Genomic DNA, 18,467 nt, shown 5'->3' with positions numbered 1-18,467 from the left:
CTTAGCCTTTATCGGTAGGACATGCTCACCACTCCGATTCAATCACGATGAATCAGACCTGACACAACTCTAAGCATAGCTGGCATAAAGAAAACAAGCATGGATGAGCGGGCACATCAAGGCTAAAACAACTCCTACTCATGCTAGTGGGTTTCAACTATTTACTGTGGCAATGATAGATCATGGAGAGGAATGGGTTCAACTACCACAGCAGAAAGTAGCAGTTGAATCGTTGTTGTCCTAATGCAGTATAAGGAGAAGGAGCAAGAGAGTGGGATTTATCGAAATGATCAAGGGGGTTTGCTTGCCTAATAGATCAACAAAGGGGTACTGCTCCTCTGACAGGTACTCGGGAACACCTTCCGGAGTGGAACCTATCAAGAAGAAACGGTGCCGGCAATCAAAACACAAACAAATGCAACAATATGACGCATGAACATGACATGTGCAAATGGTAGTGTTTGGGCTAATGCAAGATGCTACCAAGTTGGTTGAAGCCCATTTGAATCAAAGATTCAAATGCAATTTCAAAATGAAGCATTTAAAATGCCCATATTATGTTTTCACTGATAAAGCATGTATAAGTTGGTTTTTCATTCATGTAACTGGCATAAATGGATTCCTTGCATTTTTCTGATAATTTTTCATATATAAACTATTTCATTCTGAGCTACGGTTGAATTATTATGAATTTTAGAAGTTTATATCATTTTCTGGATTTTCCTAATTTATTTTAATACCAGAAAAAGAATAACTGCATCAGCACTACGTCGGCATGACGTAAGCGAGTCAACGGGGCTGACCAGGTCAAACCTGACCAGTGGGTCCCACTGGTCAGTGACCCAGTCAACTAACTAAGTTAGTTAGTCCTAACTAACTGGGCAGGGCCCACTAGTCAGTGACTGTAGTAGCTAACCTAGCTAGTTAATTAGTGCTAACTAGAGTAATTAGTCGGGCGGGGCCCGCAAGTTAGTGAGAGAGAGAGGGGGAGGTCAAACTGGGCAGTGGGGTCAACCCACGCCGGTCAAAGGTCAGCGGTCGCCGGTGTTTAGCCGTCGGCGAGTCCAGACGTGGCGGTGCGCTGCGGGTTTTGCCTGCAGGGAGCCATTTGGCGCGCGGAGTGCAGCTACGGGATGCGGACGCTCGTCCGCATCCAACCGTGGTGGTGGCGTGGCCGAGGAGTGGCTGGAGTGGCGCCGGTGACGACGAGTGCGGCGGCCAGAGTTCGGGCGTGCTCGGGTTGGAGCTAGGGGCACGTGGGGAGGAGCTGAGGGTGGCTACATGCTCCTGGGGAGGTGAGGAGAATGATGCGCATGCGGGAGCGGCTGGTTCGGGCTCTGGCCACGGTGGCGCCATGGCCGGTGGCACGGAGCTCTCGGCTCCGGTGGCAGAGGCGGCTAGAGGAGAGGAACGAGCTTGGGGAGTAGGGGAAAAGGTGGCGGAGCTCACAGGTGCGGGGACGATCGGTGGGGAGCAAATCGACGATGAGGATCTCTGGGCACCGAAGTTGAAGAAGACGTCGGGGACGGTGTTGCAGGGCCTCCGGCGAAGCCTGCCTCGGCGTGGAGGTTGAGGGAGACACGGTGGAGCTTCTGGACCTGGCGGCAGGGCGAGGGAGAGCTAGTGGCCACGGAGATGCTCGTCGGCGTTCTCGGGCGGTCGTGTCGATCGCGGTCGAGAGAGACAGAGGAGGAGACGGGACGAGGGAGAGTGAGAGGGGGTCGGGGAGGCTGCATGGCGTCATCCAAAGAGGCCAGGGCGAAGCGGCAAGCAGGAGGTCGCCGGGCGTGCGCCGGCGTGCGTCGGCCACGCGCTCAGCATCCTCCTCGCACGGTGGAGACGACGACTGGCAGGGCCAGCTGGCTGGGCCGGCCAGCTGGGCCGCATAGTGCCAGGCCTCAGGTAACTGGCCCAGGTAAGTTTTCCCCTTTTTTGTTTTCTTTTCTAATTCTGACATTCGTTTTTGACTTAAAATAAATACTAGCACAATTCTAAAAATGTTGGGATTCCTTGTGACCACTAGTTATAATATACCAGAGGCCCTCACCAATTTCCAACATTTTTGGAGCCTTTAGAATATTTATATTATTTTAAACAGCTCCAATTCAAAGACATATGGATTCATTCAAAAATCCAAAATGTTTAGCAGAAATGTGCATCACCTCTGGTTGTTGTTTGCAACATTTTCCAAAGACCATGAACATTTTTGAAGAGCATTTTGGGTTTATTGAAATTCCATTTTTAATTTGAACCTATTTGAATTTGCTTTGGTGCTATGGTTTGAAACATTCCCCATTTCAAATTCATTTGAAACTTAAACATGATGCACAAAGCAAGCCTAGATCATACCAGAACTAGGGATGTGACAAATTGCCCCCACTCGGAAGGATCTCGTCCCGAGATTCAGGAGTCGGCAGAAAGAAAGCGGGGTACTCAAGTCGAAGACGATCTTCTCGCTCCCAAGTAGCTTCTCTCTCGGAAAGATGACACCACTGAACCTTGAGAAACTTAATGTTATGATGTCGAGTGACACGCTTTGCTTGATCCAGAATGCGAACGGGGTACTCTCGATAAGTGAGGTTATCTTGGAGATCAAGCATTTCGTGGTCCACTCCGCGGATGGGATCCGAGAAGCAACGCCTGAGTTGAGAGACGTGGAGGACATCATGAACTCACGAAAGATGTGGGGGTAGTTCCAACTGGTAGGCAACCTCTCCTTGTTTAGCGAGAATGCGAAAAGGACCAATGAAACGAGGAGCCAACTTGCCCTTGATACCGAAACGATGGGTACCCTTCAAAGGAGTAACCCGAAGGTAAGCCTTGTCGCCAACTTCATAAGCCACTTCCTTATGACGACGGTCATACTAGCTCTTTTGATGAGATTGGGCTGTTTTCAAATTCTCACGAATGATGCGAACTTGCTCTTCTGCCTCCTGGATCTTATCCGGTCCAAAGAATTGTCTTTCACCGGTTTCTGACCAGTCCAAAGGTGTTCGACATCTTCGTCCATACAAAATCTCGAAGGGTGCTTTCCTAAGACTGGATTGATAGCTATTGTTATAAGCAAACTCGGCGAAAGGAAGACACTTCTCCCAATCCATACCGAATGAGATAACACAAGCTCTAAGCATGTCTTCGAGAATTTGGTTGACCCTTTCCACCTGACCACATGACTGAGGGTGGAAAGCGGTACTGAAAGAAAGATGGGTTCCCATGGCATTTTGGAAACTTTCCCAAAAATGAGAGGTGAAAATACTGCCATGGTCTGAATTGATCTCTAGTGGAACACCATGGAGTGACACTATTCAGGAGATATATAAGTCAGCGAGCTGACTAGCAGTGATACTCTCTCGAATAGGTAGGAAGTGAGCCATTTTGGAAAGACGGTCAATGACTACGAAGATAGCATTATTTCCTTTCTTGGTCCTGGGAAAGCCGGTGATGAAATCCATACCAACTTTGTCCCATTTCCACTCGGGAATAGCTAAAGGTTGAAGTGTGCCAGCAGGTCTTTGATGCTCTGCCTTAACGCGATGACAAACGTCACAGTTGGCAATATACTGAGCGATTTCTCTCTTCATCCTAGTCCACCAGAACCTCTGGCGTAGGTCCTGATACATCTTTGTACTACCGGGATGAATCGTGAGAGGGGATTCATGGGCCTCCTTAAGGATCAGTTGCTGCATCTGTTGACATTTGGGAACCACCAAATGGTTTCCAAAGTAAACAACACCTCGTTCATCCATAGAGAAACAGTCGGCAACTCCCTTGGAAATATTTTTCTTGATCCAGGAGATTCCCGTATCATGCTTCTGAGCCTCTATGATCTGATCCGTAAGGGTAGGTTTCGCCACCAAGGTAGAAAGGGAACCATGAGGAGCTATGTGAAGGTTAAGCTTACAGAATTCCTCATGGAGGGGTGGTTGACATTGTTGCAACATGAGGTTGTTGCAATAGGATTTACGACTTAAAGCATCAGCCATGAAATTGGCTTTTCCTGGGGTGTAGGTGATTCCTAAGTCGTAATCCAAGATCAACTCCAACCAACGTCTCTGTCTGAGATTCAGATCCGGTTGGGTGAAGATATACTTGAGACTCTGATGGTCAGTGTAGATTTCACAACGGTTACCAAGAAGGTAATGCTGCCAAGTCTTAAGTGCATAGACTACGGCTACAAGCTCTAGATCATGTGTAGGACAATTTTCCTCATGTGGATGCAACTGTCGAGATGCATAGGCAATCACATGACGATCCTGCATAAGAATGCAACCTAGTCCTTGACGAGAAGCGTCACAATAGATAACAAAGTCTTTAGTGAAATCCGGTGGCATGAGTATGGGCGCAGAAGTCAGGCGTCTTTTCAGTTCCTGAAAACTACGCTCACACTGTGGGGTCCACTCAAACCATTTATCTTTCTTGAGAAGTTCCGTGAGGGGTTTGGCCACTTTGGAGAAGTTTTCAACGAAGCGGCAACAATAACTGGCTAGACCAAGGAAACTCCTAACTTGTTTGACCGTTTTGGGTGGAGTCCAATCGAGAACGGCTTTAACTCTTTCGGGATTGACAGCAATGCCCTTAACAGAGATCACTTGACCTAGATAGGTCACTTCCGGCAACCAAAATTCACACTTGGAGAACTTGGCATAAAGGCGGTGCTCTCTGAGTTTTTCTAACACAAGTCTAAGATGTTGGGCATGCTCTTCCTCATTCTTCGAGTAAATAAGAATATCATCGAGGTAAACCACGACGAACTTATCTAGGTACTCCATGAAGATCGAGTTCATGAAGCGAAAAAAGTAGTTGGAGCATTGGTTAGGCCGAAAGACATCACGGTGTACTCATATTGATCATAACGTGTGACAAAGGCCGTTTTGGGGATGTCCCCGTTTCTGATTTTGATCTGGTGGTAGCCTAACCTCAAATCCATCTTGGAAAAGACTGAGGATCCAGCGAGCTGATCATAGAGGTTGTTTATCCTGGGGAGCGGATACTTGTTCTTTATCATGACCACATTAACGGGACGATAATCTACAACCATCCAATCCGTACCATCCTTCTTCTTGACAAAGAGGACATGACAAGCCCAAGGAGAACAACTGGGACGGATGAAACCCTTTTGCAAGGACTCATCAAGCTGTTTCTTAAGCTCGGCTAACTCCAAAGGTGCCATCTTGTATGGTCTCCTAGAGATTGGAACAGTTCCTGGGATAAATTCTATGACAAACTCTACATCTCTATTAGGTGGGACACATGGCAGTTCTTCTGGAAAGACATCCGGGAAGTCACGGACTACCGGAATATCTTCAAGGTCTGGAAGAGGGCGAGCATTAAGAGGATAGAGTTGACGCCTTGCAACTCTAGTGGAGACAGTGACTATTTTGCCAGATGGATGTGTAAGTTGAACAGATCTAGTGTAACAATCGATCTTGGCATGATGAGCTGTCATCCAGTCCATGCCCAAGATGATGTTAATATCTAAAGACTTGAGAGATATCAAAGAAGCAAGGACTACCAGCCTGTCAACAAGGATTTCATTACCATGGCTTACCTTGGAGGTTTGCCATTTGGAACCAGGAGTCTGGATTATTAGTGGAGTTGGCATATCACAAAATGACATGTCCTGCAACCGAGCATAAACTTCGGATATGAAGGAGTGGGATGCTCCAGTATCGAACAGAACGGAAGATGGGTGCCAATTGACAAGAAGCGTAGCCAGTACGACGTCGGGATCATCTTGAGCTTCTGTAGCTGAGACGTGGTGCACACATGCTCGTTCAGTGGTGGCTGGCTTGGTACCGATCATCTTGCCTGATGGCTTTTCACGGCCAACAGACCTCTCAGACTGGGGTGGAGTATAACTAGACTAAGGGCAGTCACGTGCATAGTGTCCTCGTTCTCCGCAGGTGAAGCAAGTTCCTGAGGTAGGACGTGGACCTACTTTGGCAAGTGGTCCACTAATAGGCCTGGGTGGATCACGTTGCTAAGTTGGGTGAGGCGCCACATCGGATGGCCTCGGTGCATATCCAGGTGGAAGAGCTGAGTTCGGGATCCAAATTCGTCGCTTCTGAGAGCCAGAGCAGGAGGAAGAACCTAGATCATGGTTGTGCTTACGATACTCCTCGTAAGTGAGCTGAGCTGTCTCTGCATTAATGGCCTTGTTCACAAGAGCCTAGAAAGTATCACAATGATGCAGGTGGAGATCACGACGCAACTTAGGGTTGAGACCCTTCCGGAACCTAGCCTGCTTCTTGGCGTCCGTGGACACTTCTTTTGTAGCATAGCGGGCGAGGTTTTCAAACTCTCTACTGTAAGCATCAACATGTAGCTTACCCTGGGTAAAACTACAGAAATCTTCCCTCTTGCGGTCAATGAGAGCTCGAGGAATGTGGTGCTCATGAAAAGCCTCGGTGAAATCCCTCCAGGTAGGAATCTGGCTAGCTGGAAGCATAGCCTCATAGCTCTGCCACCAAATACTAGCACGACCTTCCAGGTGATAGGTAGCATAGGTGACCTTGTCACCTTCAGCTATGTTTGCAGAATGCAACTTGTGAGTGATGCTCCGGAGCCAGTCATCTGCATCGAGTGGCTCAATGGAATGATGGAAGGTGGGTGGTTTCAGACCAATGAAGTCGGTGATGGAAACCAACTTCTCACGCTGATGTGCGGTGTTCTGCTCAGTCTGTGCCAGCAAGCGGTTAGTCTCATGCTTGTTCCTTTCGGAAGCTAACAAGAACTCTGCCATCAAAGGCTGGTCAGGAGGATCCTCATCCCTACCATCTCCGTGGTTTTTGTTATGAGAAACTAAACCTCGGTTAGCAGACGACATCCTGGAACAGAAACCAAGGAAGCAAGGATGGAATTAGCATCGACATAAGGATGCGGAATGTAATGCAAAAGTATTGGAAACTCTTGAAATCCTAGGACAATTCCGGCAGCATAACGGCTGTAAATTCTCAAAAAGGATTTTGAGACATTCATCAAAGGAATAGCATAATCACTCAGCATCATAATATCAAGGTTCTGGGTCAAACTGATGACACACGAAAGTAGTAGAACTGTACGAAGACACGAACCAACAATCCTAAGACTTTACGGTTTAGTAACACGTCATCCTGAGAGATAGAGGAGAAGCCTAGTCCTTAACCCTCATAGAAAAGAAGAGGCTGACTCAGGAAGAATGACATGAGGTAAAGGACTAAAAAGAGCCTTACATTCCCTTCCAGAATCAATTCCCTTATATAATTAAAACATTTCTAGATTCAACTTTGACCATTTTGGCTTGGTAATCCTATAGTCAGTCAAGCTCTGATATCAACGCTGTCAGGACCCCAATCCCAAGTCACACCGATCTAGCATGTAACACATCATATCACTTTGCGGCCTCACACATAGTATCCCCATGGGTGTCGCCTTACCATGGCCCAGGACCGTTTGCGCCTTTTAGCTCACGCATATGATAGTGTCGCTAGCATCCATATGACAAAGAATCCAGGGTGATATGACTAGTCGTGAACCCAAAGTGGCACTAACTTACAGGGACAGGCATACATGAATCAACCTCGAGTATGTAGGTCAACAGCATATGAATCCAGGCTATAGCAACTGGGCTAACAGGACACCGGGAACCCGGGCTGTAGCAGGCTAACATGACTCCATATGTCTCCGGGTGACATTTCCCCGAATGGACAGACACAGGAATGAAGTGAATCACATGCCGGCTAGTCTAAGTGTTCTGGAGCAGTAGTGCTAGGCTAGCAGGACTCCGGTAAACAGGGCTGTAGCGGAGTACCAAGGCTTAGTGGAAGCACTGGACTACATTTCCCCATAAGAGAGGCTACCAAGGATAAACAACTAGATTATCGGATCCCACACATAGCAATACACGTTACACGTACGCATAACATGCAAGTATGTGTTGTACAACATGGCATCACAACATAACTCAAACTCATATATATAAAGGCCCGGAAGAGCCACATAGCATTGAATACACACAGGGGTCTCATGACCCATCATTCACAGCATACAAGCAGCGGAAGCATTACATGTCTGAGTACAGACAACTACCAAAAGAAAAAGGCTGAGAAGCCTGACTATCTACAAGACCCTCCCAAGGGTACAAGATAGTAGCTGGGATACAAGATACTCGTCGAAGTCACTAGTGTAACCAACTGCAAAACATAAATAAGCAAACGTGAGTATGAAGGTACTCAGCGAGTCTTACATTCGAACTATCTACATATGCAACATTATCAACAAAGGGGGTGGTGGAGTTTTAACAGCAGCAAGCCAGCTTTGACTGAGTGGCTAACCTATACTACAAGTATCAGAAACTTCTTTAAGGTGAGGAAACGCACATGAGTCCACATATTCACCATATCAAAACTCCACTATGGATCCATTCCCGTCTCCCTACGAGAAGGCCATCCATAGCACTCACGCTTATCTTGCGTATTTTAGAGTACCCACTTCAAGTTGTCTATGTACTACATAAGTCCTCCAAGTTTCCATATCCGAGGAAAACGGCTATTCGAATAGATAATGTTAACCCTGCAGGGGTGTACTTCTTCACACACGCTCTCGCCACTTATCGCCCTGTACACGTCATGTACCTCAGCAACCTTCAAGCGGAAGCCGGGCGAGGGTGTCGGCCACGACCTGACTAACCACACAAGTCTCTCGTCCAGGTTTATTGCCTATTCGAGTTCCATCCGCAAGGAGTTCCGGCCGAAGTCTCCAGTACGGCTCCTCTGACAGGTACTCGCGGGGGTTGCTTGCCTGATAGATCAACGAAGGGGTACTGCTCCTCTGACAGGTACTCGGGAACACCTTCTGGAGTGGAACCTATCGAGAAGAAACGGTGCCGGCAATCAAAACACAAACAAATGCAACAATATGATGCATGAACATGACATGTGCAAATGGTAGTGTTTGGGCTAATGCAAGATGCTACCAAGTTGGTTGAAACCCATTTGAATCAAGATTCAAATGCAAATTCAAAATGAAGCATTTAAAATGCCCATATTGTGTTTTCACTTATAAAGCATGTATAAGTTGGTTTTTCATGCATGTAACTGGCACAAATGGATTCCTTGCATTTTTCTGATAATTTTTCATATATAAATTATTTCATTCTGAGCTACAGTTGAATTATTATGAATTTTAGAAGTTTATATCATTTTCTGGATTTTCCTAATTTATTTTAATACCAGAAAAAGAATAACTGCGTTAGCACTACGTCAGCATGATGTAAGCGAGTCAACGGGGCTGACCAGGTCAAACCTGACCAGTGGGTCCCACTGGTCAGTGACCCAGTCAACTAAATAAGTTAGTTAGTCCTAAGTAACTAGGCCGGGTCCACTAGTCAGTGACTGTAGTAGCTAACCTAGCTAGTTAATTAGTGCTAACTAGAGTAATTAGTCGGGCGGGGCCTGCAAGTTAGTTAGAGTGAGAGGGCGAGGTCAAACTGGGCAGTGGGGTCAACCCACGTCGGGCAAAGGTCAGCGGTCGCCGGCGTTTAGCCGCCGGCGAGTCCAGACGCGGCGGTGCGCTGCGGGTTTTGCCTACAGGGAGCCATTTGGCGCGTGGAGTGCGGCTACGGGATGCGGACGCTCGTCCGCATCCAACCGTGGTGGTGGCACGGCCGGGGAGTGGCCGGAGTGGCGCCGGTGACGACGAGTGCGGCGGCCGGAGTTCGGGCATGCTCGGGTTGGAGCTATGGGCATGTGGGGAGGAGCTGAGGGTGGCTACATGCTCCTGGGGAGGTGAGGAGAACCATGACGCATGCGAGAGTGGATGGTTCGGGCTCTGGCCATGGTGGCGCCATGGCCGGCGACACGGAGCTCTCGGCTCCGGTGGCAGAGGCGGCTAGAGGAGAGGAACGAGCTCGGGTAGGAGGGGAAAAGGCGGCGGAGCTCACAAAGAGGCTAACGGAGGACTCGGCAGGCGCGGGGATGGCCGGTGGGCCGCAAATCAACGGCGGGGATCTCCGGGCACCGAAGTTGAAGAAGACGTCGGGGACGGTGTTGCAGGGCCTCCGGCGAAGCCTGCCTCGGCGTGGAGGTTGAGGGAGACACGGTGGAGCTTCTGGACCTGGCGGCAGGGCGAGGGAGAGGTGGTGGCCACGGAGGTGCTCGTCGGCGTTCTCGGACGGTCGCGGCGATCACGGGAGAGAGAGACAGAGGAGGAGACGGGGACGAGGGACAGTGAGAGGGGGTCGGGGAGGCTGCATGGCGTCATACAAAGAGGCCAGGGCGAAGGGCAAGCAGGAGGTGGCCGGGCGTGCGCCGGCGTGCGTCAGCCACTCGCTCGGCGTCCTCCCGGCGTGGTGGAGACGACGACTAGTAGGGCCAGCTGGGCCGCACAGTGCCAGGCCTCAGGTAAGTGGCCCAGGTAAGTTTTCCCCATTTTTGTTTTCTTTTATAATTCTGACATTTGTTTTTGACTTAAAATAAATACTAGCACAATTCTAAAAATGTTGGGATTCCTTGTGACCACTAGTTATAATATACTAGAGGCCCTCACCAATTTCCAACATTTTTGGAGCCTTTAAAATATTTATATTATTTTAAACAGCTCCAATTCAAATATATATGGGTTCATTCAAAAATCCAAAATGTTTAGCAAAAATGTGCATGACCTCTGGTTGTTGTTTGCAACATTTTCCAAAGACCATGAAAATTTTTGAAGAGCATTTTGGGTTTATTGAAATTCCATTTTTAATTTGAACCTATTTGAATTTGCTTTGGTGCTAGGGTTTGAAACATTCCCCATTTCAAATTCATTTGAAACATAAGCATGATGCACAAAGCAAGCCTAGATCATACCAGAACTAGGGATGTGACACACACGCACTCCCCCCTAAGTATGATTATCTCTCACTAGCCATCTCGTACACATGTATTCTCTCCTTCCATCCATACGTCTATCTCGATATTTCTCGGGGTATCTTCTATCGCGCACACACCTTGTCACTCGATATCCCACCCATGTAGTCCCATCACGATCTGCAGGGCATCTCTGTATGACAAACATACACTCTCTCCTCCCCATGTCTGCATTTTCTCCGTACGTCCCTCTCGACCTCTCTCCCTTGTTTGTCAGACCCCTGTTGGCCATGTGCTAGGGGTATTTCTCTCTCAGTTGCACACAACCACGCACTATCTCCTCACCTTGCTTCCGTTGTCGAAGATGCATGTGTGATATGTTTGCATAAGACACACACGCCTTTTCTCTACTTTTATCATGTGTGGTCAATGTCTCTTTCACACACACGCACACACTTTTTTCACTCACTCTTTCTATTTCACTCTCTCTCCCTCTCTCTCTAGTTAGGGACTCTCTTGTCGGATCACATGTTCTGGCAAAACCCTTAAGGTTTGAACATTGGGGTGCACGCGAAGATCTTCCCCCTATCGATCTGCGTTCTAACTTAGCTAAGATCTCACGAACTAACTCAACAAACTCGCAACACAAAGGGCACAAGATTTATACTGGATCAGGCCACCGTTGTGGTGTAATACCCTACTCCAGTGTGGTGGTGGTGGATTGCCTCTTGGGCTGAGGATGAACAGTACAAGGGGAAGAACAACCTCCTGAGGTTGAGCTGTTCTTGTGCTTGGCGAACTGGTTGTCGTTCGGGTGGATTTGGGACGAGTTGCCTCCTACTATGGTGACTAAACCTATTTATAGAGGCCATGGTCCTCTACCCAAATATTTAGCAGGAAGGGAGCCAACAATGGCCAATTAGAAAGGGGACAACTAGTACAAGCTATCCTAACAAAAGCAGTCTTCGCCTGCCAAAGGCTCTGGTGGTGACACCGTCTTGGGCTCCATGGTGACCTCCATCTTGCCGTCCTTCTGGTCTTGGTCTCATTGCACCAACATGGTAAGCTTTGCTTGATGTGTCGGTACTCCACGCCTGCGCTTGCCCCCTTAGCACCAAAGAGGAAACAAGGACGCTGCACGCGCTGGTGCCCGCCTGGTCTCGATCTTCATAACTTACATCACCCGAACCTCGTGAGGTTTACCCAGCCTTGAACTCTCCGCCCCTCACGAGCCAGCCTGGTGAGGCCGCTCCTGAGGAGGTCTTGTGCCGTTCGCTTCGCGAGGCTTGTACCCTCGCGAGGGTCCTGATTCCTTGTTGATGAAGATGGGCCGTACAAGCATGCTAGCAAAGCCATGCCGTGGGCCGCAGGCAGGCAAGTCTGGGGACCCCCGTTACCAGAACACCGACAGTAGCCCTCGGGCCCAAGGCGTGCTTGGGCTCGGCTTCGAGGCAAAGCCAAGGGTGAAGTGCCGAGCGCCGCGGGCTCACATAGCCTGCGGCCTCGATCGACGCGTGGCGGTTGATTGGACGTGGGCATCTCCGCTTACGCACGCTACCTCGGCAACTGCCCGACATGACAAGTCCCTGCGACATGCAAGGAAAACCATCATTACCTGTGATCGTGGGTGCTGCTGGTTGGCCTTCTCTTGGTATACATGGGAGGGGGGCAGAGCCCCCATCGCCCATCCTTCCTCTGCCTCTCCTGCTTCTTCTCCTTCTTTGCTTCTCTCATGCCACCGATGGCGCCGTCGAGGAGGTTCACCACCGCGGAGAAGGGGAAGGCCCCTTGTGAGGGGCCTGGCTCTCCGGTGCCCAAGCATGGACGCGGACGTCTCATCAAGCACACTACAACCCCTGCCACGGCTCCACGCGGCTGTGGCGGTGCCGCTTCGTGGTGCAGGGGTCGCTCCGGTTGTGGCGGTCCCGTTGACGAATGGAGACGTGCCATGGTCGCGCGGCCTCCCCGGCCATGCTTCCACTCGGCGGAGATGCTACTGGAGTTCGTTGTCTGGTCAGAGGATCCGGCTGGCAACTGGCTTCAGCTCCCGCGCTTCTTCGCCGACGAGCTGCCGGCCTCAGGTCCTGGCGGGCTTTGGCTACAGGCGGACGGCTGCTGCAGCAGGGCTTCTTGGGTTGCGATCGCGGTCTCCCGCCGCGGGGAATGTAGCTCTGGCCCGCAGTTGGCAGACGTTCACCCGCACACGCGGCCTGGGAAGGCGGTGCACCCTTCACTTCAAGTACGACGGCGATGCGACCCTCTATGTGAGGGTGTTTGGGGAAGATGGTCGCCGCGCCGGGTGCTGCCCCGAGGTGAACGATGTCGAGGAGGTGCTCGGCCTTGGCGACGGACGTGACGAGGATGAGGGCGAACCCGCCCTTCGTGCCGACCGCGTCTTGTCCGGCTATGGCAGCTCTTCCCCGAGCGACAGCTCCAGCAGTGGCGGCTATGACCAGCCGCCACGCCGCCGTGCCCGCTTCGAAGACAGTGGCAGGTCATCTAGTCTTCGCGCCTCCGTGAAGCACGGGGAGGGGTCCATCTGAGCTCAGCAGGGCGTTGGGGCCTGCGCCCGTGAACCACTGTAGGTGCCGCTTCTATTTTGTTCTCCTTTTCCTTCCTGCTTCAGAAGGAAACTAGAATGGGCCCCGGAGGGGCATGTATCGAACTATGATCTCAATCATTATGTTATGTTTGTTGTTCCTATGTCGTGTCGCAATGTCGTCATTTTATGTAGTTATAACCTAGCTCGACTTGTTTCAGGTGGCCTCCTTCTCACGAGGCGCTTTCCTTCTAGTGCCTTTCGAGGCCTCCTTGACCTGATATGCGCTTAGGAACTGCAAAGAATTCGTCAAGAGGCTTATTGCTCACCCAGGGCTTGGTCATAGGGGCCGCTGGCCTTGACTTAGCGCTTCGCGTCGCGATACCCGTGGGGCACGGATCAGGAGAGGTGCGCCGGCTTGTGGGCTCGAACGAGGGTGCCTCATGAAAAGAAGGCTCACAAGCGTACATATTCAGCCCCCTCGCGAGGGACGCAAGGGAGAGTACATGTCGACCAAAGAGACCAAGGCAGAAACAGAGGCAGAAAGCGATAAAATGGGACCAGCAAGAGACACCAGAAAGCAAATTTCAATTAAAAGAGGGGCGAGCCAACTTCGGAAAGGAAATGAAAAGCCGCGTCTGGCACCTAGTATAGTCTTCGACATCTTCTCACTAGCGCGGAGCTAAGTGCTTCCACTCGGCGTGTGAGGTTGCCCCCGAGGCCCAAGGGTGGCTCTCCTGAGGCGTCGGGGCGTGTACAACCCCACTCATTATTACGTGAGAGTGTCACGGGCGGCGATTCTTCACAGGCACGGGGCCTTGCTTCACAGGCACCGGGCCTTTCTTCACAGGCACCGGGCCTTCTTCACAGGCACTGGGCCTTTCTTCACAGGCACCGAGCCTTCTTCATAGGCACTGGGCCTTCTTCACAAGCACCGGGCCTTTCTTCATGGGTAGAACTTCCAGAGGTGTTGGATGTTCCAGGTGTTCTGGACGGGTACCCCGTCCTGTGTCTCCAGACACGCAGTGCTTGGCCTGGAGACGTGGACGACCTTGAACGGGCCCTCCCACATGGGCGAGAGCTTATGCAGCCCCTCCCTAGAGAGCACCCGCCTCAAGACGAGGTCACCCACCTCAAGAGTCCTGGGGCGGACGCTGCGGCAATGGTACCGCCGCAGCGCCTGCTGGTATCTTGTCGCCCGTAATGCAGCTTCACGGCGTCGTTCCTCCCCCGGCACGAGGTCCATCCACCGCGTGGCGTCCTACTGCATCTCATCAAACGCCAGGACCCGTGCGGAGCGATGCTCAACCTCATGAGGGAGGACTGCTTATGCTCAATAGACGAGGAAGAACGGGGTTTCGCCCATTGGCTTGGTGGGGGTGGTGTGGATCGACCACATCACAGACTGGAGCTCGTCGTGCCAGCCCCTGCCGCAGGCCTCGAGCTTCGTCTTGAAGGTCCTTGTCTTGAGGCCCTTCAGGACCTCTGCGTTGGTGTGTTCGGCCTGGCTGTTTCTCCTGGGGTGTGCTACGGATGCATAGCAGATCTGCATTCCAAGGTTAGCTCGATATGACTTGAAGAGATTACTAGTGAACTGCGAGCCGTTATTGGTGATGATGCAGTTGGGGACCCCAAGACGGCTCATGAGTCCCTTGATGAACTTGACTGCAGAGGCAGCTGGGATGGCACGGACGGCTTCAACCTCCGGCCACTTAGTGAACTTTTCAATGGCAACGTAGAGGTATCGATAGGCCCCAGGCACCTGAGGGAACGGGCCCAGAATATCCAGCCCCTAGACCGCGAACGGCCATGAGAGTGGGATGGTCTTGAGGCCCTGAGCTGGCTGATGGAACTGCTTGGCGTGCACCAGCTCGGCCGCGTCGTTGAGCGACGTAAGCCAGTAGAATCCACTTCGGAATGCCTTGCCGACGAGGGTTCGCGATGACGAGTGCTGCCCACTGTCTCCGTCATGTATGTCAGCTATCAGCTCTTTCCCCTGTTCCTTGGAGATACAACGCAGTGTAACGTCAATTAGTCGCTTTCTGTATAACTCACCGTCCTGGATGCAGTATGCCATGGCCTGACGGGCCACGCGCTCCGCGTCCTCTTCCTTCTTTGGCAACGTCCCTTGCATCAGGTATTCCTTGAATTCCTTGGTCTAGCATCCCTCCTGGGGCTCGAGCGCCAGGAGTAGGCATGATCCTGAGGTCGGGCCACAGGCTGGGGCTCCTGAGGTTGGCGTCTGTGGGAGTTCCTCCCGAGGCTGAATTGTTCTTGAAAGCGGCGGCGTTGCTGATGGCTTGAAGAGCCGCTCCTCGAAGACGCCAGGCTCCTGGGGCTGTCGCTTGGATGCTCTCCTAGCGATGTCGTCTGCTTCCTTATTGGTGCCGTGGGGCACGTGCTGCAACTCCAGGCCCAGGAATTTCTTCTCCATCTTGTGCACCTCTGTGGGGTATGCTTCCATGTGTTCGTCCTTCAGCTCGTATATCTTGTTGGAGAAGTTGACGACGAGCTGTGAGTCGCCCCTGATAGTGAGACGCTTCACCCCCAGCGCCATCACAGCCTTCAGGCCGGCTATGAGACCCTCGTATTCTGCAATGTTGGTGGAGACCTTCTCGCCCTGCTGGAAGCAGAGCTGCACGGCGTAGTAGAGCTTGTCCTGAGTGGGTGAGATGAGTACTGCTCCAGCCCCCGCGCCCTGGCGCGCGAAGGCACCATCGAAGTACATGACCCAGCCGTCAGGCGCTTCGCATCCCGGCGAGAGGGACCGATCTTCACCTTCTTCAAGCGTCGGTGCGTCTGTCCATTCTTCCACGAAATCAGCGAGCGCGGCCCCCTTGATGACCCTGGTATTACTGAACACAACTACAAAAAAAGACACCATCCGTGACATTTGGGCCGAACGAAATTTTTTTCTGTCATACATATGACCACTTCTATGACGATAATTGTGACAAAACCCGGTATCATCATAGATGTGGGGCTCTACTTCTATGACAAAAAATCATGATAGAAAATGGGCTTTCATCCTGGTGGCCGAAGACGCAGCTGCATGACATTCTTTGGGCCATCCATGAACGAAAAAAAACCATGGTAGAATCGAGGGCAAGGAAAATTTCGGGGAGTTCCCGTTTACGGTGGGAGGTCGGAGGCCGAGCGAGGCGCGTTTCTCTCGTACACGTACGCGCATGTGTGCGAGGTGTTGGCTCTAACTGAACCCGAGCGAGGCGTTAGGCTCTAACTGAACCCGAGCGATTGCACTGCAGGCTACGCGTTACTGAACTTAAGCGATCGATCGATGGCTGTTAACTAAACCCGATCGAGCGATTCATTTGCTACTACTGCTAACTGAAGCCGATCAATGCTGCCTCTGGATGAACAGTGACGTTGCGGGGGGGGGGGGGGGGGGGGGTTGGATGAACAGTGAGTGATGGCGTTGCCTCTAGATGAGCAGGACCCTTTGGTGTGGTGGAGGGCTGGATGAATAGTAGACGGTGGAGGGGTGCCCATGGAGGGGTGGTTGAACAGGACCGCGTGGTGTGGAGGGCTGGATGAACAGTAGACGGTGGAGGGGTGCCCGTGGAGGGGTGGTTGAACAGTAGCCGGTGGAGTAGCGCGTGGTGGAGGCTCGATGAACAGGAGCCCGTGGAGGCTGGAGGAGGTCGACGGTGGAGATGAACAGTATCCCGTGGAGTCCCGTTTTGCGCTACGCCACACCCCTCCCGATGAACAGGACCCCCGTTTTGACCGTAGGAGGTCCGTTTCGTCCGTTTTGCGGTACACCACACCCCTCCCGATCAACAGGACCCCCATTTCGACCATAGGAGGTCCGTTTCGTCCATTTTGCGGTATGCCACACCCCTCTCGATCAACAGGACCCCCGTTTCGACCGTAGGAGGTCCGTTTCCTCCGTTTTGTGGTATGCCAGACCCCTCTTGATCAACAGGACCCCGTTCCGAACGTAGGAGGTCCGTTTCCTCTATTGTGCGGTACGCTAAGCCTCGTTTCTATCGCCTGTTTCGTCCAAGCCCTCCCGATGAACATGACCACGCATTCCGTTCCGACCCAGCCGGTTGGCTCCCACGCGTTCCGTTACCTCCCGATGAACACGACGCATTCCGTTGCCCCCCCATGAACACGACGCATTCTGTTGCCTCCCCATGAACACGACGACGACGCTGTTTTTCCGTTCCAACCCAGCCATGTACACGAGCCCTGGACGTACGTATGCGCGAGTAGGCATTCGAGACCCCGCCAGTATGTACACATACGTGGCCGTATTTTCTTTCTTGCACCCTGGCCGTTGTACGTACGTGTACATGCTACGTGCGCGCCTCTACTACGACACGTACGCGCCTCTACTACGACACATGCGCGCCTCTACATCCATCAGTATATATGTATGTACACGTTCGCGACCAGAATGATAATGCTATGTACGCTTCGACCAGGTGGGTCCCGACTGTGAGGCACTTCCTTGCCTTCGAAGATGTAGCTGGTGGGTCCCAATAGTCTTGGGGGCGAATCGTTTTTTTGCCCGGACGCACTTCCTTGTGTGCGAAGATGTAGCTGGTGGGTCCCAGCAGTCAGGGGCTACCGTTTTTTTCGCGAAATACGGTGGCCCGTTCGGTGGGTCCCCGTTGTCAGGTGGAGGAATGATTATTTTGCACGTAATAAGGAGGCACTTCCTTGCTGTGGCCATGGACCCAGCTGTCAGCCTCTCCACGTACAGTCCACGCCCGATGGAAGCCGTTCCTTGACCACGCCGCTCCAAGAGCACCAGGGCGGTGGACGACGGCGAGGCCTACGAAGGGGACGACGCGGAGCCGGGGAAGACGCGACAGTGGATGCCCACGCATAGAGCAGTACGAGGGTTCACTGGGTCGCTATGGTGTGAGGCTGCCGTCGCTGCAGAATAACAGGGGGTGTCGGTCATTGACCATGTTGACTAGGCCACGCCGAGAGCACCAGGGCGGTGGACGACGGCGAGGCCTAGGAAGGGAACGACACGGAGGCAGGGAAGACTCGGCAGTTGTTTCCCACGCGGAGGGGAGTACGACTGTACGAGGGTTAACTGGTTTGTCTACCGTCGCCGGAGAATA

At 51.8% G+C, this 18,467-nt stretch overlaps 1 pseudogene; it reads right to left on the bottom strand.

Moving 5' to 3' along the window:
• LOC125532810 overlaps window positions 1-14,611 on the bottom strand; it is a 55,085-nt pseudogene extending 40,474 nt beyond the window's left edge.
• Between the last annotated feature and the right edge of the window lie 3,856 nt (window positions 14,612-18,467).

Source organism: Triticum urartu, chromosome 1 (genome assembly GCF_003073215.2).
Source record: "Triticum urartu cultivar G1812 chromosome 1, Tu2.1, whole genome shotgun sequence".
Lineage (NCBI taxonomy): Eukaryota > Viridiplantae > Streptophyta > Magnoliopsida > Poales > Poaceae > Triticum > Triticum urartu.
The sequence above is the reverse complement of the archived record's forward strand: the minus strand, read 5'-3'. Positions and strand labels throughout refer to the sequence as shown.